The following is a 24297-nucleotide window of genomic DNA, read 5'->3' on the forward strand; positions in this document are numbered from 1 at the left end:
CTGCTGGGGGCCTTGGGACTTGCTGGCAGGACGAAGGTGCTGAGAGCTCCCTGTTGGGGGGATGGGCACCGCGCTTTTGGGATCCGGGAGAGTTTCTGTCTGAGTCTGTTGGCTCACCTCCGCTCTGCCAGCTGGGATTGCGACCACCTCTGCAGACGCGGGTGGGAGCAGGAAGGCGCTGTCCAACCCCTGGTCCGCTGGCGGGGTCGCCAGGCAGCCCCGCCCCTCACCTGCCCCCGACAGAGGAGGGAGCCGGCGGTGGGAGCTGGCGTCAGGCGCCGGTGCTGGGCACAGGGCTTTGCCCTGTGCGGGAGGGCACGCCGCCAGCTGCGGGACAGAGGGGACTCCGGAATGCACCGGGCGGGCGGCACGACCCTCCCCCCGCCGCCCTGGGCCTCTTTCTGCCCTCCGCTCCCTGTTACTTAGGGCACGGGCCCTGCCCAGCCACTTCGCCCCCTCCAGGCTGCCACCCAGGTCCACCCCGCAGGCATCAGTGCCAAGGTCCTGGCGCTGCCACACGCCAGGCACAGGGGTGGCTGCCCTGACCTCTTGCTCTGGGCGTGTCTGCGCAGCTCCCTGGAAGAGGCCTGGCCGCGGGGCTCACTTGGGGGGTCTTCAGGGCCACGTTCATGAGTAGATGGGACAGTGTTGAGGGGGTGTCAGGACAGCATGGAAAAGAGGGTCAGGGCCTGCTCAGCCACCCCCGGGGACCCCCCACTCAGGGCCCCTCCCTGCCTGGGCCACCCTTGCACGCCCCTCAGCCCCTGGCCCTTTCCTGCCTGCACAATCGTGGGGTGAACCTTAACCTGAGCTGAGCACCTCGCACCCACACTTTCAGCCTCCTCCCAACTGCCTGGACCCTCACCCACGCTGAAGGTGGAGAGAAGGCGGAGGGGGGCGGCTTGTCCCGGGACACACCGCAAGCCCCCCAAGTGTGGCAGGGGCTTCCACCGGGGCCCTGCAGACCTGGAAAGGCTGAGTGAGTCGGTGGGGGGTCCTGGTGTCAGGGGAGTGCCTCGTGGTGTTCTTTAAGCCCCGGGACTAGGGGAGGCATCCCCTCCCCCTTCTGCACCAGCTCCCTTCTTCTGGGAGAGCTGAGGGATGGGATCCAGCGATCTGCAGTTTGCATTCATACTACAGTGTAAAGGACTACCCGCCAAGCCTGGCCTGGGAGTCATGGGGAGGAGCAGTCGGAAGGTGGCAGTGCCCACAAAAGGGAGGTGGCAATGAAGAGGTTGGGGGTCTGGGGTGCAAAGACCTCACACCCCTCCCTGTGGCCTGGCTTGCCTCCCAGCTTGGAGGGTGGGCACTGAGAGCTGGGCTCTCTGGCAGGGGGCCCCATAGACCTAAATTAAACGGGGGGTGGATTTTGGAGAGCACACAGATGAGTCCCCCAAGCCCTGGCACAGAAGGGAGGAGGGGGGAAGGGGGCACCCACTGCGTTTCCCAGCGGAGTGGTCGAGGACTCGCACCCAGCGGCCAGCGGCGATTTCCACGGCCCTCCCTTCCTATTTACGCCTCAGGTCTGGGTCCCAGCTGTACCCTCTGGGCACTTGGAGCAGAAATGAGCTTTCCGGTGAAAAAGCAGAATGCTGCGAGTCCTGAGCTGAGACTCCTGAGTCAGAGAGACGTGGACGGCCCGCCACTCACCCCCGCGTGACCTCGTGCAGCAGTGACCATCACCTGCACCCCCCAGGGCCTGCTCAGCGGTCACCATGCCGGCCTGGGGGCCTCCTCAGCACCGCCCCCGCCCTCATGCCCCCTGTCAGCTCCCACACACACCCCATGCCCCCCGTCAGCTCCCACACCCCCCATGCCCCCCGTCAGCTCCCACACCCCCCCGCCCTCATGCCCCCCGTCAGCTCCCACAACCCCCCAGCCCTCATGCCCCCCGTCAGCTCCCACACACACCCCGCCCTCATGCTCCCCGTCAGCTCCCACACCCCCCCGCCCTCTTGCCCCCCGCCAGCTCCCACACCCCCAGCACCTGGCCTGGGTGCTGCTCCAGCTACTGTGTTCGCAGCCCTCTGACCCCCACCCCCCCCCCAGGGGCACACGTGGTGGGGGACCTGCTGAGGCACAGGACCCACGGGAGACTGAAGGATTAGCCGCGAGCAAAGGGAACAGCATCTCCACGGAGGGAACGGCAAGAACTGTATGCGCACCCCCTCCAGGAGGCAGCTACGGAGACCAGGACGCTCACCCTCGGGGCACAGGGAGTTACGGGAGGGTCACGAGGCAGGTGTCTGAGTCCAGGCTGAGACGGGGAGGGGCAGCGGAAAGGAAGGGGAGGGGGGAGCTGAGAGCCTTAGGAAGAAAGTGGGGCAGTGAGTCAGGCACCCCGGGGAGAAAGGGCTAGACAAGGGACCCTGCGGTGCTCAGGGCTGGGGTTGGGGCACCTGGGGACCCCAGATGGAAACACCAACTGGACAGTGGGGTACGGCCAGAGGTGAGGCAGGGTCAGGCTCGCCTGAGGAGGGAGGGAAGAGAAGGGCCACCGGTGCCCTCGCAGCGGCAGCCCCAAGCCCGGGAAGACAGAGCGGGGGTCTCTGGACGTCCTGACCCTCTCTGCAGGGCTGACGGCCACCCTGATGAAGCTGCGACCCTGCTCCCGGCGGGAAACTAAGAGGCCCGTGGAGCGGGCCTTTCTGCGGACTCGGGGAGAACAGGTGAACCGAGCCTGCGGGTTGGGGTCCCTGGGGGTGGGGAACCTGAGAGGGTCCCCTTCCTTGTCTGGCTCACCTGGCTGGACACCCCGCGGGGCCCCGGCCACCTGAGCGCGTTTCCGATCCACGAGATCAGCTCCCCAGAGGCTGCAGAGCAGGACCGGCCGTAAAGCTCCGGGAGAGGCGGCACTGGGCGCACTTGTAATTTGTGACTAATTTGTTGCACAATGAGGTTGCAATTTCGTAATTGTGATTGCCATTTTAATTTTACTCATGGCTGTGCAACCAACAGTGTATAGTCTTGTAATTAAAATTAATTGTACCTTCACCTGCATATTTCTATTAGGCTGTTAAATTTAGTCTGTAAGCTCGATGATTTTGTTCCCTGAAAGAGGCCGAGTGCATTTCTGCCACACTCGGTGACTCCCCGCTCTGAAGGCTGCCTTGCCGCCGAGGGGGGCTGGGGGCCTGTCTCGGCCCCAGCACCTCGCTTCTGGCCGGGCTGGGAGAGCGGAGCCCCCGAGGGCTTTCACGGAGCTTATAGGTTTATTATTTAATGAATTCCTGAGGAGTTATTAGGCTCCCAGACTGTACATGAGGACTTCATGAATAATCTCGGAAAACCTAAACGGGCTTTCTCCACCAAATTAAGCCCGTGACTGACACCCACAGCATGTGCTGGACACTGTTTTCTCAGCACGGGTGTCCTGGTGGCCTTGAGGTGGGGAGGGGACCTCCCTCTGAATTCCAGGTGCCGGACCTTGGACTCGGGTATCAAATGTCAGGTCCAGGGAGCCCTCGGATGCCATCACTGGCAGTCACCTTCCCAGCAGGCTCCCAGGGTCCCTCAGAAAGCACCTCTCCTGTGCAGGTGGAGAGAGGAGAGGCCCTGAGATCCCACCCCAGCCGGGCCCTGGCAGCACCGTGGCTCAGCCAATCAGATGCGCCCTCCCAGGACCCCAGACCTACAGGCCATCTCAGAAGCCGGGAGGGATGGGCGCCGTGGCAACAGCAGCTGGGCAGCATAGCTGGCAGGACAGATGGACCCTGAGATGCTGCCAGGGGTTCCAGCCCGTCCAAGCCCTCCACTGCCCACCACAGGAGTTAGCTGGAACGGATTCCACAGTTCGTGACAAGGACTCCTACTGACACAGTCAGCATCCGGTCTAGAGAGGGGCACGGGGGAAGCTTGGTGAGGGGTCCCAGCTCCCCGTACTCCCCACCAAGCTAAGCTATGGACAGGGCAGTTGTGATGGGGTTGAAGGTTCTCCATCCAGCTGAGCCAGGAAACCCGACTTCACTGTCACCTGTTCCCTGAGGCCAGGCCACAATGTGCCTGGGGAGGGGTCCGCTGTGACTGTCCTCCCTCTTCATTGAGGAAAACTTGGCTCCCAATTGGGCAGGAAGGAGGGATGGGCCCTCAGTACCTGCTCAGGGAACCTGGGAATAGACGCATCTCCACCCACCCATCCATCCCCCATCCCATCCCTCCACCCATCCCCCTATACCCACCAGTATGACAGTCACTCTAGGTGGCTCATGTCACCCATGGGATCAAGGGTGACATGAGTCCCTTGCACGGCCCCTTGCATGGCCTTTGAGACCCCAGCAGCTCCTGCCTCATCTCCCTCACCACTGACCTCCTGCTTCCCTCCTTCCAGGTGCTTGGCCCTGGACACCTCTCCCTAGGTCTTCCCCTCCCGCAGGAAGCCCTCCCTGGCCACTCACGCGGGGCTACGAGTGCCTGTGAGCGCCAGACCTCGGAGCCCATGTGCACACACCCAGGATGCCCCTCCCTCCTCTCTGGACGCAGCCCCAGGGCCCCTGCCCAGCTCCCCCACGGGCCCACTTCGGCCCTACAGATGCTGGGGGTCAAACACTGCTGCCCCCGCTGCCTGCCCTCCCCCACCCCCCGAGGGCCCAAACTGGACACCGGTCCTTCCATCTCAGTTCAGCACCCCATACACACTCCTGGGACTCAGGACCCAAGCAGGGGTCCTCCTGGACCTCTCCCTCGGCCCCATCCCTCCACGCCCTCTGACCCTCACACACTGCCTGGCCCCCAGCTTTTGCTTGGATGACACAGTGCCCCTCCTGCCCATCCCACACATCTGTGGTCCAGACCCTGCCCAACGCCCGCAGCTTCCTGCCCAGCCGGCAGCCTCGGGAACCCCGCACACCACCAGCGTCGCACACGCAGTGCCCTCTGCTGTCAGCTAGACTTTGGGGCCTTCTCCCCCTCATTGCTCTCTCAGCTCCGATCACTGGGGGTGTCACACGTGGCTCACAAGCAGGACGGAGCATTGCTAACCCCTCAGTACACCCCGTAGCCAGAATCCAGTGAATAGCGCTGAATGAATGTATGAATGTCGCACAGCTGATCAATGGAATCGATGGTTTCAAACTTCTCCTGTCCACTAATTTTACACAAAAAGCAGCCACGTATTCTAAGACCCGTGGGAGCAGACGCTGCAGTGCCAGTGAAGGCAGACGCTTGGCCACGTGGAACCACTGGACAGAGCGGTCCAGCCTCGATGGTCCAGCCTGTGATGACCACCCAGCCCTGTCCTGCACCTGCAGCTCCCTCGTGCCCAGAGTGGCCGGTGAGGAAGGGCCAGGGCTGAGGGAGCGCCCTGCCCAGCTCCAAGTGGGTGTGGGGAGGATGGAAGGCTTTCCTCAGGACAGCAAGGTCCTCCGTCCAGGGCAAGGTAGGCGCAGGGCTGGGCGGCAGGTCAGGGAGTCCAGAGTTCAGGGCCCCAAGAGCAGCCCTTTACAGGCTGATGTCCCACCCCACCACTGCCTGGGAGGCCCTCAAAGGTGGGCCCAGACCCTCCAGTGAGTGCTGGGGTCAGAGGGCATCCTCACTGACCCCGTGCTTGGCCTCTCCCTAGCCCTGCCATCGTCCACCTGGGCGGCTCCTGGCTTTCCTCCAGGGTCCGGCCCGCCTCGGGTCCAGGCCGTCGGGGCCCGTCCCTTCCCCAGGGCCAGTGCTTCCCGGAGGGGTGGGCGGCCAGGGACACACTCAATGAGCACCTACTGTGTGCTGGGGGCCAAGACAGACAGACACCATGAGCTGTCAGTGGCTGCCGGGAAAGACAGTGCCGAGGGGAGGGTTCCAGGCCTGGAGAGGCAGTGGTGACAGGAGCACGCGGGGCAGGCCAGCATTCAAAGACAGCATCAGGGGCCGGGGTCAGGGGCAGGGGTGAGGGGAGGGAGGGGGGAAGGGAGGGGGAGGGCAAGGGGCGGGGGGCACAGGTGGGCTGCGGCAGGGCTGGCCGGGCACTGGGGAGCAGGCTCCTTGTGGGCGCTGAACAGAAGAGGGCGTGAGCTGACCGTGCCCCTCCCCGTTCCGTGCAGCCGCCCGAGCGCGGGGTCGAGGGCCACGGCCCTGAGGGCAGGGGGCTCAACTGGCAGGGGAGGGGGCAGCTCTGGAGAAATCCCGGAGGCGGAGCCAGGAGAGGCTGTGGGCAAGAGCTGGGCTGGAGTGAGTGGGCCGGGGCAACTGGCGGGGTGAGGCCAGGTACTTGTGGGGCGGGGAACTCCCGGCCTTGGATTTAGGAGTCTGGAGTTCAAGGTCACCAGTATTCGGATCCCGGGGCTCAGAGAGGGTGGAGGTCCCGGTGTGCACCGCAGGGGGTCGCAGCTGGAGGTCCTGCCTTGGACTCTGCGGTGGAGGAGGGCCGGCCACAGGGTTCGGGTAGGGGGCCCGGCGGCGTGGGGGAGGGCGGCGCAGGGGCCCGGCTCCCCCCTGGCGCCCATCCCCCAACACACCTGGGGCCCGGGGCTTCATCTTGCGCCCCCTGCCCCCAACCCGATAGGCGCTGCGCCGGCGGCCCGGCGGGACCCAGGACACGGGGACACGCGCGCGGGGACGCTGACACCCGTCAGGCCCGATAACGGGCGCAGCGCCGCCGACGCCGCGAGCGCATTAATCTTCCCCAAATTAAAATCTGCAGCGCGGCGTTTAAGATTGAGGCCACCACGGTTCAGCGCGGTGTGACCGCCGATTTTGATAAAAGTGTTTTAAGAGAGGGGAGACGGAGATAAATTGTCTGCGCGGCGACGCCGCGGGTGAGAGGCACGCGGACAGCGGGTCGGAGCCTGGCGCTTCCGCAGCGCGTCCGGGGACACCGGCTCCGCCCGTGGCACCCTCCCCGGTCTGCCGCAGCTGGGAGCGCTCTGGGCGCCGGCACCGCCCCGGTCACTGGGGCTCCGAGCCGGGCCCAGCCCCGCGGAGGGGAGGAGGGAAGGAACGCGGGCGCCTGGCCCTCGCAGCCCGAGGTTCCTTCGTTCAGCGACGTTTCTCGAGCACCTGCTCTTCGGCGCTTGCCTAGATGCTCCACCACCCGGAGTGGAAAGTGGTGGCGAGGCTCCGTACACAGTCGGGGTCTAGCCAGGACCACAGGCGCCTCTGCAGCCCCCTGGATTGCTCAGGTGGAGGGTGGGCTGGGTGCCTGATCACGTGGGGTCAGGCGCCTGGGGGAGGGGTGCTGTGGGCTGCCTGGGGGAAACTTCACCAGGCCTTCCCTGTCCCCACAAAGAGTGCCACTTCCTCAACTCTCTTTCAAGCCGGCTTTGCCCTTGTCTCAAGGTGAGGGCCAAAGCCCTCTCCTCCGTGGAGGCTTGCCGGTGGTACACGCCCCAACTCCGCCACCCACCTGCCCTCCAGTGCCGTTCCCATCACTGCCCTTCACTCTCCTGCATCTGTCTTTGGAGGAGGGCTTGGACCCCCCTCCCAGGGTCCCCTCTGTCCTCCAGCCATCCCCAGCATTGGTCCCAGCCAGTCCCCCACCCATTCCACAAACCCTCCCAGGCACAGCCTCACTCCCTCCGGCTTCCTGACATCAAAGCCTGGCTGGCTACAGCTGCACCAAGTCAGGGGGGGTTCTGGGGAGACAGATGAGACGTGGGCATGCCCAGTCTCTGAAAGAAGGCACAAACGCTGGCCTAGAGCCTTGGCCACAGCAGGGCCAGTGGTCTGAGAAGGAGCTCTCCTTGAGGGCTTCCTGGAGGAGGGGGCTTTCTCAGCCAACCCCAAGGAAGGAAGAGGAAGGAACGGGAAGGGACTGGCATGAACAGGGTGCAGAGGCACAGAAGTCCCAAGTGGGGCTGGAAGGGGGAAGGGAGGGGCCGACAGCCCTGCAGTCAGGATGGAGCAGGACGAGGATGGGACCACTGGGACGCAGGTAAGTCTTGGAAGGCCCCCGAAGAGGGGGGCTGGCATCCCCTCTGCTGGATGCGTCATTGACAGCTTCCGCCTTTTCTTACAAAGTTCAAGCCAGCAAGAAACACGCAGTTTGCGTCAGGCATGCCTGCCCGCTTCTCTCCTCCCCTGAGCAGCTGTGAAATTGATATTTAAAACTAGTTGTACAGCGCCCTCGGGGCAGCCGGGCCGGGCAGCGCCGGACAGCGCTGTGTTCATTCCATCTCGCCTCAGGCTCTGCCCGTGACCCCAGCCAGGTGATTAAGGGGCTGAGGATGGGGGGCTTATCTCCAGCGGACAGTGGCTGCCCCGCGCCCCGCCTGCCAGCCGGAGCCCCTCCCCCAATCGCCCAGCAGCTGCTAAGCTGCCCCCTCCTTGGACAGTGGCCCTCCCGTCTCATAACATCCAATTACTGCGCCGACTGCTGTCTGGGCTCAGATCAAATCACTCAGCTGCAGTGAGGAGCCCCAACCGGGTCGAGCTCAGCAGGTTAGACACGCTGTCGGACGCCAGACCAAGGCAGCCCGCCTCAGGAGCCGGGGGCAGCGAGCGTGGCCCGGGGAGCGCAGTGCACCCCAGCTCCTCAGTGGTGTCAGCTCTGGCCGCGGTTCAAGGCCAGGGCAGAGAACATCCTCTGGGAGTGCAGGGCACAGTCAGGCATGTACAGGAGGGCGGCGGTCTCTAGAAAGGTCACCAGCAACCGGGACCTCCAGGCTTCCTGACAGCTCCGCAGTCCGTGCCACAGGAGCATCCCTCCAAAATTCCTTTCCATCCAGAAGCCACGACTGTGGCTCGCCTGCACAAACAGGGTCTTTGCAAGTGTGGTTAGTTAAGCTGAGGTCATGGTGGAGGCAGTGATGACTGGTGTCCGGTGTCATTATAAGAAGAAAAGAAGAGACACGTATGGGGAGAAGACGCAGCAGAGATGGGAGGAAGAGCAAGCAGACGTGGGTAGAGGCAGGAGGGAGCTTCCTGAGAGCCTCCAGAGGGAGCCCAGCCCTGGAACCCGGCTCTGGAGCCTGACACCTTGGTTTCTGACTCCCGGCCTCTAGGCTGGGAGAGAGTAGATTTCTGTCCTTTTAATCCACCGGGTTGCGGTATTTGCTATGCCGCCCGGGGAGATGAGTGTATCCAGTGTGCTGGCGAAAGCCCCCCTTTCTCCCATGGCCCTCTCGCTTCCCACACCCAGACCCTGCTGTCTGGGGCCTGTCTCTGCCCTGCCTCCTGGTCCAGCCACCCGCGACCCACCCAGAACCCTCAGCCACTCCTGCCCGTCTCAGCCAGGCCACCCGGCAAGGGCTGGTCCCCTGTGGTCCCCACTCCCATCCCAGGGGCCTTCAAAAGCACGCGCAGCACAGCCCCCAGTCCCCGGTGCTCAGCAGACACTGCTCTCTGCCCCTCAGTGCTGGCAGCCGCCCAGGGCCTCCTCCAGGACCCAGCAGTTCAGTCTGGGGCAGGAGGTGTCACCAGCACGCGGGCTGCTCTCGGCCTGCAGCCACGCCCCAAACGTTACATGGGCAGTGGCGCTCATCGTGTCCTGCCAAATAGGGAGGTGCTCCCGCTTGAGGACCTGCCCCTTGCATTCTACCAAGTTATTAAAAACCTAGTATCCCATTTAATCTAATGGCAACATAGTACAGTCAGCAAGGCAGGCATTACTCCCATTGTCATTCCCACCATCCATCACCCATATTCACTCACTATGATCACCGTTACCTCCATTGCCACCATCACCATCACCACCACCACCACCTATCATCACACACCTGCATCACCACCACCGCCACCATCACCACCATCACCACCCCTCCATCACCATCACTGCCACTGCCACCATCACCACTACTATCACCATCACCACCACCACCACCTATCATCACACACCTGCATCACCACCACCGCCACCACCACCACACGTCCATCACCATCACTGCCACTGCCACCATCACCACTACTATGACCGTCATCACCACCACCGCCACCACCACCATCATCACCATCATCACCACCACCATTGCCATCACCACCACCACCATCACCATCACCACTGTCACCATCACCACCACCACCATCACCATCACCATCACCGTTGTTGTCATCTTACTATCATCACCGCCATTGTCAACATCGTCAACACCACGTCATCATCCAAAACCAATTTTCAGCTTCAAAGTCAAAGGCCAAGACCCTGGATGACTTGCCCAAGGCCTCTCAGGCAGTTTGTAGAAGAGCCAGGACCCAAACACCTTCCAGCCTGCTGTCTGTTCTTCCTTCCCGGGAGAAACACCGCCTCAGCAGCCCCCGCGCTGCCCCCACCCCTTCCTCCTCTCTGCTGGACACTTGCTGACTTTCCGGCCTGAGCCAAACCAATTTTGCTTGAGGCCTGTCCCCTGGCCACTGCCTCAGTCATGCCCCGGCTCTGTGAGACTAGAGAAGCCTCTTCCAGAATACCTGATAAATAACCTGGATTTAATTGAATTAATATCGACAGCGTGTAATTGCTCCTCGTTGCTCAAGCCTGCCTAAGAGGGGTGGCGAGGGGCAGAACGGTGAGGTTATTGCTTCAAAGAAATGCCCTCAGCCCCGAGCAGCGTTTTGGCCTTATTATTATAGTCATAATGAGAGCAGCTGATGTGATCTCTCCTTCCACAATAGCGCACACAGCCGGCCGGCTACATAAACAGCGCAAGTCCTTTGTCCCTGTGGGCTGTTTGTGGGTAATTAAAATCAATAGGCCCTTCCTCACAGACCTCCTTAGCCCTCCTCCGAGCTCAGGGCTCGGGCCACCAGGCACCAGACGAGCAAATAAACTTGCCCCCTTCCCGCCGGCTGGTGGCCGGGCCTCCTGTGCCCTCCCCCGGCCCCGGGACGTTCAGAAACAGCCACAGTCCCAGAGGTGGTGGAAGGGGGCTTCCAGGGAGTGACGCTGAGCTCCGTGTCTGGGGGTGCAGCCAGTGATGATCAATGGCAGGGCCTCCAAATGGGGTCTTCCGCCTTCCTCGTCCCCGTCTGGGGACCACTGTCCTCCCCCACCTGACCTACAACGTGCGTGCACCCGTGAACCCCGGGCGGGCGCTGGGACGGCCGTGCACTCAGTCTCCTGACAGCTCTTGGCAGACAGGCGCCCATGGCCTCTGCACGCCGGGCCCTGTCCTGGGCTCTTGGGGTGCGTGTTTCCTGGCTCTGCTGAGAGGGGCTGGCACAGAGCACGGGCAGCAGGAGGACCCCCAGAGGCCGGGGCGCGATGCGGGGTGGCCCTGGAGGCGGGGCATCCTGGGAGCACCCTAGAGACAGAGGCCAAGTGTGGCCGTGAGGCCGAGGGGCCAGGGGAGCTGCTGCACATTCCGGAGGAGACGCTGGGAACACAGTGACCTGAACGCGTGAGCAGGTGGGAGACGCGAACCGGGGGCCTCGTCGTGTGGGGTGTGCCCCCAGGAGTGAGCATGGGCAAAACACAGAAGGGACAGGAGTGCCCCTGGGGTGGGGCGGGAACAAGAACCCAGGGCCTGAGCAGGTGGGGGCAGGGGCTCCCCGAGGACGAGCTGCGGTCGTGGGGCTGCAGAGGCCCGGTCACGGAGGCCTGGCAGGGCCCCTCCACCGTGCTCAGAGCTCCCTCGGTGTCACCCCAAGTCTACACCCATGTGAGGCAGGGACCACGGAGAGCAGAGGGTGCGCTCAGGGCCACACTGCTGTCACCTCGGCCTCCAAGACGACCTCCCCTCACAGGCCTGGCCAGCCCATCCACTGGAGGGGCGAGGGGTGAGCCCGGGCCAGCGCAGCTCTGGCTGGGCACCCAGCGCTTGGCTCTGCTCAGCAGGGATCGCTCCGGGCCGTCCGGGAGGCTGACCGGCGAGTCCTCTTCCCAGACCCGAGGCCTCACCCAGCGCCTGCAGACGCCTGACACGGGAGCCGGGGAGATTCAGTTCTGTACTTCCGCTGGAGCATCGTCTCTGCGCCGTCCTTCTTAATTAAAGGCGACCTGAACTGAATTGCTTTCAGTGAGGGGGGTGGGCGGTGCTGGGCAGCCGGAGGGACACCTCCCGTCGAGCCTGCGGCCCTCGCAGGACAGTGATCCATGGGCCAATATCACTGGTGTCCCTGCATCCGTGTGGCGGCTGACCTCGGCGCAGTCATTAGCTGCTTTTTAATTAACTGTCTGCTGTCCCACCCCAGCGAGGAGGCCCTGGGAGGGGGAGGGGCGTCGTTCCTTCTGAAGCTCTGCTGGGCTGATCCGGTCCGCGTCCCCACTGCCCCGCCTCAGGCCTGCGTCCCTTCCAGCCCCGGAGCCAGAAATGCCACCGCGTCACCGTAATTCTTTCAGTTCTCACAGGGCATCCCTGTCTCCAGTCTGCACCTGCGAGGCCGGCCTCAGCAGGAGAAAGGGGCCTCCGGGGAGGGCAGGGCCAGGGAGGGGACGCCCAAGGTGGGAGGGACCGGGGGGGAGGCCACAGGAGGGTCGGGGTGCGGGGAAGCCCTCTCGCGAGGAGCCGGGGCTCTTGGCCACAGCCCTGCTCTGCACAGCGGGACCTGCTTCCAGGTTCACGCCTGGGGAGGTGGGGCCGTTCACCCCAGCTGGCCCCTGGCACAGGGGCTGCCGAGGTGAAGGGCCCGGAGGCTAAGCAGTGGGTCGGTTGCGCAGTGCAGTGAACGTCCCTGGGGCACCAGAAACTCCCTGCAGCAAAGCTCCCTTGAATGTGAACCCAGGCCCACTCCCGCGTTCAGGCCTGGGCCGGCCGGAGTTCCCGGCCTCCCGGGCAGAGGTCTGGTGGGGAGAGTGGATGGCACACGCAGACAGAGGGGCGCCCTTTCAGCCTGGGCAGGTGGCGGGGGCGGGGGGGGCTCCCAGAATAGGAGCGACACCGAACTGAGGCCAAGGTCCTCAGGCCGGAGGGTGGCCGGAGGTCAGCATGGCCAAAGCACGAGAAGCATGTGACTGGGAAGAGAGGAAAGGCAGAAGGGGTGGGGTGAGGGAGTGCGGGGGGCGGGGGGGGCGCCCACAGGAGCGGCGGGGGTGAGGGAGTGGGGGGAGCAGGGCACAGGAGGGGCGGGCGGAGCTCCGATGGGTCGGCCGCCCTAGCAGGCTCTGCAGGCCACGCCCCCAGGGGCCGCTGAATCCCCGCCCCGCTGGCCCCCGAGGGCAGGCAGGCGCCCACCAGCAGGCGCTGCCTGGACAACAGCTTGCTCCCGGGACCCCCAAGTGAAGCAGCGGGGACCGCACACAAAGGCTTCCACGGCGGACGGGGAAGGAGACGGGGTGGGTGGGCCGCCGGGAGGGCTGCAGAGACACACGCTCACGACGCCAACGCAGCCATGGCACTGACACACAACCACGGGCACACGCTCACACCCGCCACACACAGCAGCATACTCGGGTCCCCAGCCCACAAAGGCTCACCCTTGCGAGCACGCAGGGTGTGTGTCCCCAGTGCGCACACACATACACACGTGAGCACACGCACACAGGCACGCTAACACACACATGCACACAGCTCCCGGCAGCAGTACCAGCTCACACCCAGCCTGCTGCCGCCACGTGGTACACAGGGGCGTGCTGCAGACACACACTCCCTTGCTGACCCCCACACCAGGCACCCTCACATGACAACAGGGACCACGGGTGCCGCACGGGAAGCCAGGCGGCTCGGAGGGAAGACGCAGGGCACGACCACGGCCGGGTGAGGCCTCCGTCTCGCTGGCCGCCCTCGGGAAGCTGTCTCCTAGACTGAAGGTGCCCACACTCGCAGGCCTCGTCTAGGGGGAAGCACGGTCCAGCGAAACGCCACCCCTGGCCCTTGGCCGGAGGAGAGCGCGTGGTGGAGGGGTCTGGGCTCTGGTGCTTCCGTCTGGACGGGCAGCTCGGAGCTCACAGGGCGGCCCCAGGGCAGGCTGGGACCAGGCTGTACCCCAAACTCCCAGCACAGGGTGGGGCGCGGGCAGAGCGCCATCCCAGCAGGCATCCTGCAGTCCTTCCCTTTGCCAGCCCGTCCCCGGGCACAGGGCCGCTCCCAGCCATCCCTGCACATCCGTCAGCCACGCCCCCTCGGGCTCCTTCCCTGATCCCCACCCAGGCCGCCTGCGTCTGTTCACCGCACTGGCTGGTGGCGCCTGGTTTCTGGGTTCCTGATGCCAGTTCAAGACCCACTTCCCCCGAGGGAGCGTCTCCCCAGGAGGAGGGCTCTTGTGCATTTCTCTGTGGCCCTGTCCTGTGCGTGCAGGGCCTCGCTGGAGAGCGGATCTCAGGGTCCTTCATCACGTCCAGGACCCCCGGGGGGTCACAGGGCGGGCGGGCGCAGCAGGTCGGTGGGGCTTCTTCCCCAGCCCGGGGTCGGGGGCGCGTCCCCAAAGCCAGTCACCCTGTGTGTGCTCGCGCAGGAACAGGGTCCAGAGACACCAGAATGGGGCCTCCCTGGAGCCATGAGCCGCAGCCAGGCCGGATCTGGAGGGAGTTGGAGCAGGGGAAGGAGGGGAACGCCTGGGGAGAAGCTGACCCGTGAGAGCGAACAAGCCATGATTTCCCGAGTCAGGTCCCGCGGGCGAGCAATCAGAGCCCCTGCAAGGTTCAGGAGCGCGAGGGGGAGGCCGCCGGCTCCATGCTTTGCTCCCTGACAGTATCCATCTTTCCAAATTGATTTTTGATATCCGTAGTGACCTGGAAGGGAGACACGGCGATAACTCTCGGAAAGTGGAAAACAATATTATCGCCACAAATATGAATTACTGGCCGCCAGGTTAAATCTACTGTGCGATGAGTTATGTGACCCCGGCGCTCCTATAATTCTTGGGAATTTTATAGAGTCAGGAGAGGCCTGTGGGCGCTGACGAGCACTTAACAGCCAGAGCTGGTCCCCAGCAACTCTCGGCCGCATGGCTTAGGCTCCGGGGCACCGCGGGCCGCTGCGTTCTCCTTAGGGACATCGCAGGACGCTGCGTTCTCCTTAGGGGCGGAGCTGAGGCGCTGCTGGACTCACGGTCTTCGTTTGTCTGTTCTTGTCATTCTCGGGGCTGGAGACAGGTGCCTGCCACCCCGCCAGGAACAGCAGAGCAGCCTGCCCGGTGGGGCTGTCGTCCAGGGGCCCAGAGGGAAGGGCGGTGCCGACCCGTGTGGTGCTCACTGAGTGGCTGCATGCCTTCCAGGGGGAGGGAGGGCCCTGGGGCTCACCTGGCCCAGCCCAGCCCAGAAGGGGCCGTGTAGCAAAAGGCCGGAAGTCTCAGCCCGAGGAGCAGGGGCCGCGCGCCGGGGTGAGCTCGGCGGGACGCTAGGCGTGAGCCTGTGGCGGGCAGGTGGACCCGGGCTCCGGAGGCCAGGCTCACCCCAGGGCGGGCAGCACGGGGTGGGGAGTTCAGGGCCGTGCTTTAAGCCCTGCCTGCAGCTACAACCCAGTGTCTGAACAAAAAGAATGAGCAAAGAGGAGGTTGGGGGACCCCCCCAGCCCACCTAGTCAGGAGGGGCGAGCTCGGGGGCAGGAGTGGGAGGAGGGTGGTCCGCCTGGGCTGAGGCGAACCCCGGGAGGGCATCCCGTTCCTCCCTGCGGGGACCTCAGGCCAGCCTCCCTCTGCCCTGGCGAGGCGCCTGGGCCGGAGCCCAGAGCTGGGGTACCAGAGGCCAGGGCAGGGGGAGGGGCAGGAGTGCAGTGGGAAGGGGCGGCCCGGCTGGGAGGGGAGGGGCTGCTGCACGCAGGGCTGTGCTCAGGGTCTCCCAGGAGGACGCAGGGGACCCGCCTGGCAGTGATAATGACGCTGAAGGCATGGGGTCACTCCTCCCGGACCCCAGACCTGCAGGACTCCAGTTGGGGGTCTGGGCCAGGGGTTGAGAGAGAGGCACGGCCCCTTGTCCAGCCAGGTCCCTTTGGGCCCCTGTCGGGGGTCCCTCACGATGAAGAGGAGGTCCCCGCTCCAGGCCAGATGCCCCATGGGGCCCCCACACTAGGGCTGTGAGGCCCATCGGGGAGGGGGTGGTGATGAGGGACCCCAGGCAGGGACTGCAGCGGTCCTGGCGTGGAGGCGGCCTGGGCTTCGGCCCTGAGGATGGCCTTGGCCGGTTCCAGCAGGGATGACTAGATGTGTCCCCTCCGCTCCTGGACACACAAGACTGCGCCCCTGCGGTAGGGGCCTGCGAGGGCAGCAACAATGGGACAGGACAGGCTTCAGTTTCGGGTGCCAGGGTCTTCCCCGGGAACCTGCTGGAAGCTGAGGCCCCGGAACCCTCGTGCCCAGGAGGCCATGGGGGCCTCCCTCAGTCCTGGGGCCTAGGACCAATGCTGCCCACAGGATGGTGGAAAATCCAGCCACACTTCCTGCACCAGGTGGCCATGGGGCGCTGGTGCCGGGCTGGGTAGAGGGGCCCAGGCGGTGGCCGCAGGACAGGGCATCTGGGGGCCAGTGTCTCCCACAGGGCAGGGAGACAGTAACACAAATGTTATTTAATTTACATGACAAAGTGGTACCATTATTGCAAGCTGACAGAATGCCGCTTGGGGTAATTTCGGAAAATTATTTAAACAATGTAATGAGTTAAATGTCAGCGCTGGCTAGTTATGTTTATGCTAATTGTTAATTAGCCCTATAATGGAGACAGTCTTAATTAACAATAGTTATGAGTGTGCAAGGAGGTGGGCTCGCCATGGGTGAGCAGCAGCCCCACCCGGTAAGAAAGCCCGTCAGTCAGTTGGGGCCTCTGGCCTCAGCCCGGCTGCGCTGGGCCCAGGGCAGGGGTCCGGCCAGCCAGCCCAGGGGTGCGGGCCTGCCCGCCCCTTCCTGCCCTGCCCTGCGGGAAGGTCCCCATCGCCTCGCCCAGACACGCTCCAGGGTCCGCCCCACATGGGACGGCCAGGAGGCCCAGCGCACCCTCCTCCCCCCTCTCCCGCCCCCCCATTGCTCCCGTCTGGCCTCCTGCACCCTACAGGGGGCCACCACTTCCAGAGGCAAATGAAGCCAGCGGCCAGTCGTGCCCAGCTACCTGTGCCGCCTGAGCCCTGTGGCCGATACGGAGCAAGAGCGGGCTGGAGCACAGGCCTGCCCAGGCCCCATCAGCCGTCCCCACATTCAGGGCCCTGGAAGATGGGCCCAGCTCCTCGAAGGGACGTCACAACACGCAGGGGTGGGAGAGGGAAGGTCGTGACCCTGGCCCCCCTCTTTTCTCCAACGCCCCTTCTGCTGGGCCACCCGGCGGACCGCCCTGTGTGTCGCTCTCAGGGAGCCCCGACGGCAGGGCCGTGCCAGGAACAGGGTCAGCGGTGCAGCAGAGGCTGGATGGGGTCCTGCGGGGATACGGGGCAGAGAACAGCCCAGGGCCACCCTGCAGAGCGCCGAGCCTGGAGACCATGCAGAGTTAACCCCTTCAGAGGAGAGCAGAGGGGACAGGAGAGATGGGCCTCCGGGGACGGGCGGGGGTCGCACAGTGCAGGGTCAGGGCAGCAGCTACACCCAGCAGGGGATGGCGAGGACAGACAGAGGGACACAAGGGCACACAGAGTGCTGAGTCCTTTTGGAGACCCAAGCCCAGCATTGTCACCTATGCCCTGTCACCTATGTCAACCTGCCCCGGCACAGGCCACGGGCTGGGGGCCAGGGGGCCCGGGGGGCCTTGCGAACAGCTCCCCAGCATGTGAGGATCGGCGCCCAACTGCTCATCTACGTGGGACAAGCTCCCGGGCAGCACCAAGCGGGGCCAGCTTCCTCTGCTTAGACCGGACGGGGCCCCGCGGTGACAGTGGGCTCTGGTGGGGGCAAAACAGGAGGTAAGCAGTGTCTTCTCCATGGCTCCTGAGCCACTGGGAGTCACACATGTGCGCACATGCACACGCACACACATGCACACACGCACACGTGCACACATGCGCTCGCACACATGCACACGCACACACACAGCACACGTGCACGTGCACATGCACACACACGTACACACATGCACGCACATGCACGCACACGCACACATGGCCTGCCTCACACTGAGCTTCACTGCAGGTTGAGTGGGTTCCCCTGCTTCCTAGACCTGGAATCACAGCAGGAGGAGACTCTTGGAGGCTCCACGGGTAACGGACTCTGCAGGGTTCCCTCATTCAAAGACAAGTGGCAGTGACAGGAAGGGATGAGGGGTCCAGGACAGAATGTACCCTGAAAGGCTGCCAGCCTCAGCCAGAGACAGAGGGGGCGGGAGAGACAGAGACAGACAGACAGACAGACCAAGAACAAACAGAAGCAAAACAACACCAGGAACATTTTGCCAAAGAAGAGACAAAAATCTGACCAAACGGTTCTCTATAAAAAGCAATGGATTTACAGATAAAAGGGGCTTCAAGACAGGAGTCAATCGTTCAAAACAGAAATACAAAAGCTCAAGAAAGAAAGACAACGAAAGGGAATGACTAACGAGCTGACGGATCTCAGGGAGGACGTGAGAGCGAAAAACACAAGCTGGACGTGAGCTGCCCGACCTGTTGATTCAAACAAGGGCACGTCGGATGCAGCGAAAGAGGACGGCCCCGCCGCGGAGCCGGGGCCATGGAGCCGGGGCTGCTGGGACAGGTCTGAGAAGCTGAACCCCACAAGACAGGCAAGGACACACGCACTTGCCTGACAGCACACCTGAGCATGAACCAAACCAACCATGACACCAAAATCCCAGGAAACTTTAAAAATTAAAGAAAACATTACGGAAGAAGGAAAGATTTGGAAGGACACAGTGTCCCTAGGAAAAACATGGAGAGAGATCAATCCACACTGAATCTTGAAACATACGGTCCAGGACACCCAAGCCAAACAAGAAAGCAATCAAGCCACATCTAAGGAGAAAAACAGCGGCAGCAAAACCACTCCGAGTTAGAGACCACGGGAATGGCCTCAAATTTCTTCAGGGAAGAAAGGTAACCAGAAATGACACCTTCTCAAGCATCAGATAGACGCTTCCTGAAGGACTCACAGAAAACTGACTCAACCAACCAAGAGAGATGTGGAGACCGCGGTGGAAGGGCCAGCACTGAGTTTATTTCTGTGCGCGAGAAATAGTGAGACAACCGTGAGCTGACCGCGAGGTGAGACGAAGATAAACTGGCAGGCACGTGGCAGCCATGCGGCATCCGGGGCCACCGCGGGGAGGGGAGGAGGGGCTGGAGGGAGGGGTCGCCCACCACCTACAGCGGAGCAAGGGGGCCGGGAACTCAGAGGAGACGCTGGCCTGCAGGGGGCAGCCTGGAGCCCACATCCACCACGGTCTCACAGGGCGGGGGGGAGAGGAGGACCCACAATCAGCCCCCCTCCCGGTAAACAGGCCCCGCGGGCACCTTACTGCTCATGGTCTGACCACGTCGCTTACTCATGCCCCCAACAGGGAGGGCTCAGAGGTAGGAGGCTTCCCACCCCCTCTAGGGAGGTGCTCACCCCTGCAGGAGCCCACGAAGGCCACCCCCAGCCCCATCTCCTACTGCTGTCCCTGGTCTGGCCTCCTCGACCCCCTCCCCTCATGGTCTGAAGAACAACACAGACAGGCTGCGATGCCTACTGACGGCCACGTGGCAGAGGAGAGGCTGCGCACTGAACACACGCCAGACTGGGCCAGACGCACAAGGAAGATGTACCCTTTGCTCACAGGGAAGCCTCCAGAATCAGAGATGTGAACGCAATCCCTGATTCCTCCACCTGAAAGCTCTGTGACCTTCAGCACTTTTCTTCATCTCCGTGAGGAAGGCTGGGATATATATTTACAAAATGAGGATGGCAACAGCCCATCTAGCCTGCAGGAGACCCTTGAGGAATGCCACAGGTGGGGGTGGGGGTGGGGGTGGTGGTGGTGATGGTGTTAGTGGTGGTGGTGGTGGTGGTGGTGATGATGATGGTGTTAGTGGTGGTGGTGGTGGTGGTGGTGGTGGTGGTGATGGTGTTAGTGGTGGTGATGGTGGTGGTGGTGGTGATGATGATGGTGTTAGTGGTGGCCTGCAGGAGCCCCTTGAGGAATGCCACAGGTGGGGGTGGCGGTGGGGGTGCAGCTTGGACAAGAGCGAGACAAAGAACAAAACCTCCAGCTGCTGAGGCCATGAAGATGTGTGATAGCGTCACACTCAGTCACTTGGCACCCGTGTTTCTGCCCAACAGGATCAACTTCTGCCCATAGGATCAGCTTGGCTGCCCCTCAGAAGCTTCTCTCCACCTTTCTGTCCCTCTAGTGCGTGGGATGCAGAGGGGTGCACTCCGCCCCTCACTCTCCCAAGGGATGTAGCCTGAGAGGTGTCAAGGGGTCAGCAAGCTGCTGGGCCGGAGGGCTGAGGAGGGATGGGGGTGGTGCAGGGGCACCAGGGAGAAGAGACACCTCTAGTCGAGACTGCCCAGCAGGTTCCTTCTCCTCTGAGGGTCTCACACCCTGGGGTCCTTCCTGGCCTCTGTGCCTGGACACGAGCCAGGAGCACGATCACGCTGGTGAGAGGGCCCAGGTCCAAGTGGCCCCAGCACCACCCAGCAGAGGGCATCTGGGAGCTGCAGGAGCCCCTTGGGGGAGGCCAGTGTCCTGGCCAGCCTGGTGCAGAGCCACGGGGACGGTGGGCAGAGCCCGGGCAAACGCATGCAGTCCACGCGCGATTCCAAGCTGTAGGGCGATCTGGCAACCCTGCCACAGACAAGCCAATGCCGATCGTGGGCGGGGGGTTAGAGAGGCCACAAGACAGCAAACTGCGGACGCCAGAGCCACTAACAGTGAGGCTTAGCTTCAGCACCGTTTATGCCAAGCAGTAATCTCACATTCACCGTTCGGCCGGCGCTTTTCAAGCAGCGGCTGTGCTGTGTCCCCCTCACTGGCTCAGCAGTGGGGGCTCTGGTGGAGGACGCGGCGGCAGCCCCGGGCGGACCCCTGCGCCAGGCCCGTGAGCGGTGTCGCCCCCACCCCCAGCATCTCTCTGGCTCCCTCATCTCCAGGCCCAGCCCCGGGGTCTCCCAAGGCCCCCTCTGCCCTCTGAACAGAGCTCCTCACCTGGCCGTGACCCCACCCAGCCTGGTGCCTGTTTTTCCAGCCCCCTCCCCAATCCTCCGGCTGCAGCAGCTGGGCCTGGAGCCCGCAGCTCCCTCCTCCAATCCCAGCCCCTTGTCCAGGCCCCACTGTGCGTGGTGGAGGCACAGGACACGGACACACACGCACACAGCCTGGTGTCCAGACCTGCCTGCCCCACAGACGGCAGAAGAGGGGCATCAGCGTGCCGGGGGAGTCAGCGACGCCTCCATCTGAAGGACTCTCCTCTGGCCACCGCCGCCCCCTCCCCCAACCCCGCCCGGTCACTGCCCGAAGCCTCGGCGAGCTCACTCCAGCCTGCGGGCCCCCAGCCCTCCACGGGGCCCCGGGCGCTCGGCACTGCTCTCAGCCCTCCGGAGGGGCCTGGGGTCTGAGGCCGCCGGTCCCCGCCCACCTGCTCTCCCACCCGGCGCCCTGTGGACAAGGTGCTTTGCCTACAGTGGGCTCCTCTCAGAGGCCTGGCGTCTCCCCCCGGCCGCACGGGGCACCAGGCCCCCAAGCCCGCAGAGCCATCCCCACGTGCTGTTGCAGCGTCTACCCTCCTGGCCACAGGCCCGTGAGGATGCGGCTCCCTCGGCCCCGGCTCGGGCTCGGTGGGCCGACCCACAGCTGCGCTGGCTCCAGGCCTCCCCAGCCCGAGTGCAGCCTGGGGCCCAGGCCTGAGCCCCCCATCCTGGCAGGAGGGAGGCCGGAGACAGGCCCGCGGCCGGGGGGGTCTGAGGCTGGTCAGCTCAGCCTGCAGGAGGTGGCAGGTGGGCTGTATTTTCCCCTTAACGTGACAGACGCTTAAAGCAGAGAAGGGGCTCACGGCCCCTGTAAAGCAGCGTTTCCGTCTCCTGGGCCTTATTTTACTCCTGGCGACAGTAATAAACGCGCCACCTGCGAGGCCTCCTGTTTCTGGTCCCCAGTTTCGCAGAGACGTCGCTTACCTGAAGCTGCCTGGCCCGCTCACGAGGCCCTCGTGCCGGGAGGTGGGTGCCTACGCGGCTGCCAGCTCCACGCCTGCCGCGGTGCCGGGCTTCCGTCTGCGTGAAAGCCCAGGGCTGGGCCGCGCGACCCCCAGGACCCCGAACCACCCGCAGACGGCGGCCTCAGGTCCCAGCAGCTGCCCCGCTGGCCAGGGAGTGTCTGGGGGCTCTGTGGCCCAGCAGGGGCTGCGGGACCTCAGAGGGGGCCGGTCGGGGCTGCGCTGGACATGCAGGCGGATGTGGAGGGCACCTCTGACCTGTGTGCAGTTAAGCCCAAGGTGAAGAGGGTTGGCCAGCACTGGGTTCTCAGGAGGGTCCCCAGGGACGGCCCTCTCGGCCAATACCCAGGGGTCCAGAGCGGGAAAGTCAGAGTGGAAGAGAGGAGAGGTGGGCAGGAGGGGTAGGTAATGCCCCCCGGGGGGCGTCAGGGGCCTTCGGGGGACCCACGAGTCTCTCTGGATGTGTGTCTGGAGAGGGGCTCTGGGCGGCGGGACACCCAGAGGGGCCTGTCCAGTGGGCAGCGGGTGGACGGGCCTGGAGCCCAGGAAGAAGGCCTGCCTGGGAAGCGTGCAGGAGACAGGAGACCGGAGAGGGCTGGGGGGCTTGGGGGCTGGGGGCCGCGGGGGCGACGGGAGAAAGCCAAGCGCACGGCCGCGGTCGGCACAAAGGGGGGGCGACAGGAGCCCCCAGGGGACGCAGCCCCCGAGCTGGGCCCAGCCTGACCCAGGGCCATGTCAACACGGAGGCCCCGGAGCACCTGGACCCCAACCATCAGACTGTCCTGGCAGCCCAGCCGGGCCCTGAGGAGGACAGAGCGGGGCGCAGGCTCTGACCCGCCAAGCGTGCACACTCAGGCCTGGCCTGGTGCCGGAGGGCAGTTTAGGGCGCATTGACCTCGGCCTTGACACGGAAGCAGTGCTTTGCTGCAGAGAGGGGACACTAGCGCCTCCCCGACCACCCGCTGTGGCAGAGAATTTATGCCTCAGAATCAACCAAAGCCGGCGGCTTCTCGGTCAAGTAGAGCCTCGGTCCCGAGTCTCCTGCCGCATTACCGTCCTTCCTGTAACTGCAGAATCAGACCCTGCTGTTCAGCACCGAGGTGGCCACGGGACCCTTTGTAAGCGCCCCCTTCTCTCCTGCGCATCCTTCAAAGGCCCCAAGACACACTCGCGCGCGCGGGAAGCACTGAGATCCAATCTGGAGCCAGCGACGGGCTCTAGGAGACCCTCGGGGGCGCTGGGCTGGGTCGTCCGGGTGCCTGCAGTGGGGGCTTCTCTGCCCAGGATGGAGGGGCCCAGAGGACACTGCAGTCACTGTGGTGTCCTGACCTGAGGGTCCCTGCGCTGCCCAGGACGGACCTCCACCCGCCGTGAGTTTCGCCCGGAAGTGTGCCCAGGACCACGCGTGAGTCAGGCTCTCCGGAGGGGCAGACCCGCAGGACGGGTCTGTGTACTGACAGGTCCACTTCACGGAACTGGTCTGCGCACTGTGGGGCCCGGCCAGGCAGGGTAGGCAGGGCTGGTGCTGGGGTCTCGCCCCCTCCAGGAGCCCCTGACTAGGGGAGGCCACAGGGCCCTGGGTCGATCTCCCTTACTTCCGTGGACTGAGGCTGGACGTGACCCACACCTGCTGACGATACACAGCATCTCCTGGGGGGTGGCTGCACCACCAGAGCTGCGCCTGCCAAGTGCCCCACCTGCACGCGGGAGCTCAGGGCTGGGCTGGCCGCAGGGCCTCAGCCGCCACCCGTACACCACCAGAGCTGTGCCTGCCAGGTGCCCCACCTGCACACGGGAGCTCAGGGCTGCGCTGGCCGCAGGGCCTCAGCCGCCACCCACACACTCCTGAGGACCGCGGGGCTGCTTCTACTCCGTGCTGGGTGGCGGGAGGGGTCACGCACAGAGAACAGGCCCCTCTGGGAACCCAGACACAGCCACCGAGACCCACCCAGCCGGCGCCAGGCGTCTGCGGCTTCACCCCCTCCTGCCCCACCCCCAGCGCTTTCCACGGTCACCAGTGACTCCCCTCCCCAGGCCAGGGGTTGGCCTGCCGGCGCCGCTTGTATCCCCTCTCAGCAGGCCCTGGCCCAGCGGGGCACCCACTCCGGCCCAGACACCGCCCTGGAGAGAGTCCACCGAGCTCAGTGGCTCTGAATCTGGGCCTGGAGCCTGAAGACAGGGGTGCTTGGTGGGCACTTTCTGGGTGGTCGTCAGGCTCACTGGTTGCCAGGCCCAGGAGCATGGCCAGCGTGGGGTGGGCCGGGTCCACCCAGCAGATGGAAGGGCAGGCGGGGCCTCTAGTGCCCAGGACCCGGGCTCAGACCGCGTCATGCTCACTGTCACCTGCCACCCCAGGGCTCACTGCTCCTTTGGCCGTAGCCCCGTGACCCCATTTCTCTCTCAACCCAGATGGTCCCCTGACTCTGGACCCCAAAATCCAGCTGTCTCCTCAATGTGTCCACTTAGCTGT

At 64.4% G+C, this 24297-nt stretch overlaps 1 protein-coding gene across 1 annotated transcript in view; it reads left to right on the plus strand.

Moving 5' to 3' along the window:
* The window catches only part of NKX1-1 (NK1 homeobox 1), a 72309-nt gene that overhangs the window by 21925 nt on the left and 26087 nt on the right, over positions 1 to 24297 (plus strand). The window lies entirely within an intron of this gene.

Source organism: Aethalodelphis obliquidens, unplaced genomic scaffold (genome assembly GCF_003676395.1).
Source record: "Aethalodelphis obliquidens isolate GAN/ISIS:26980383/991018 unplaced genomic scaffold, ASM367639v1 scaffold6, whole genome shotgun sequence".
Taxonomy (NCBI): Eukaryota; Metazoa; Chordata; class Mammalia; order Artiodactyla; family Delphinidae; genus Aethalodelphis; species Aethalodelphis obliquidens.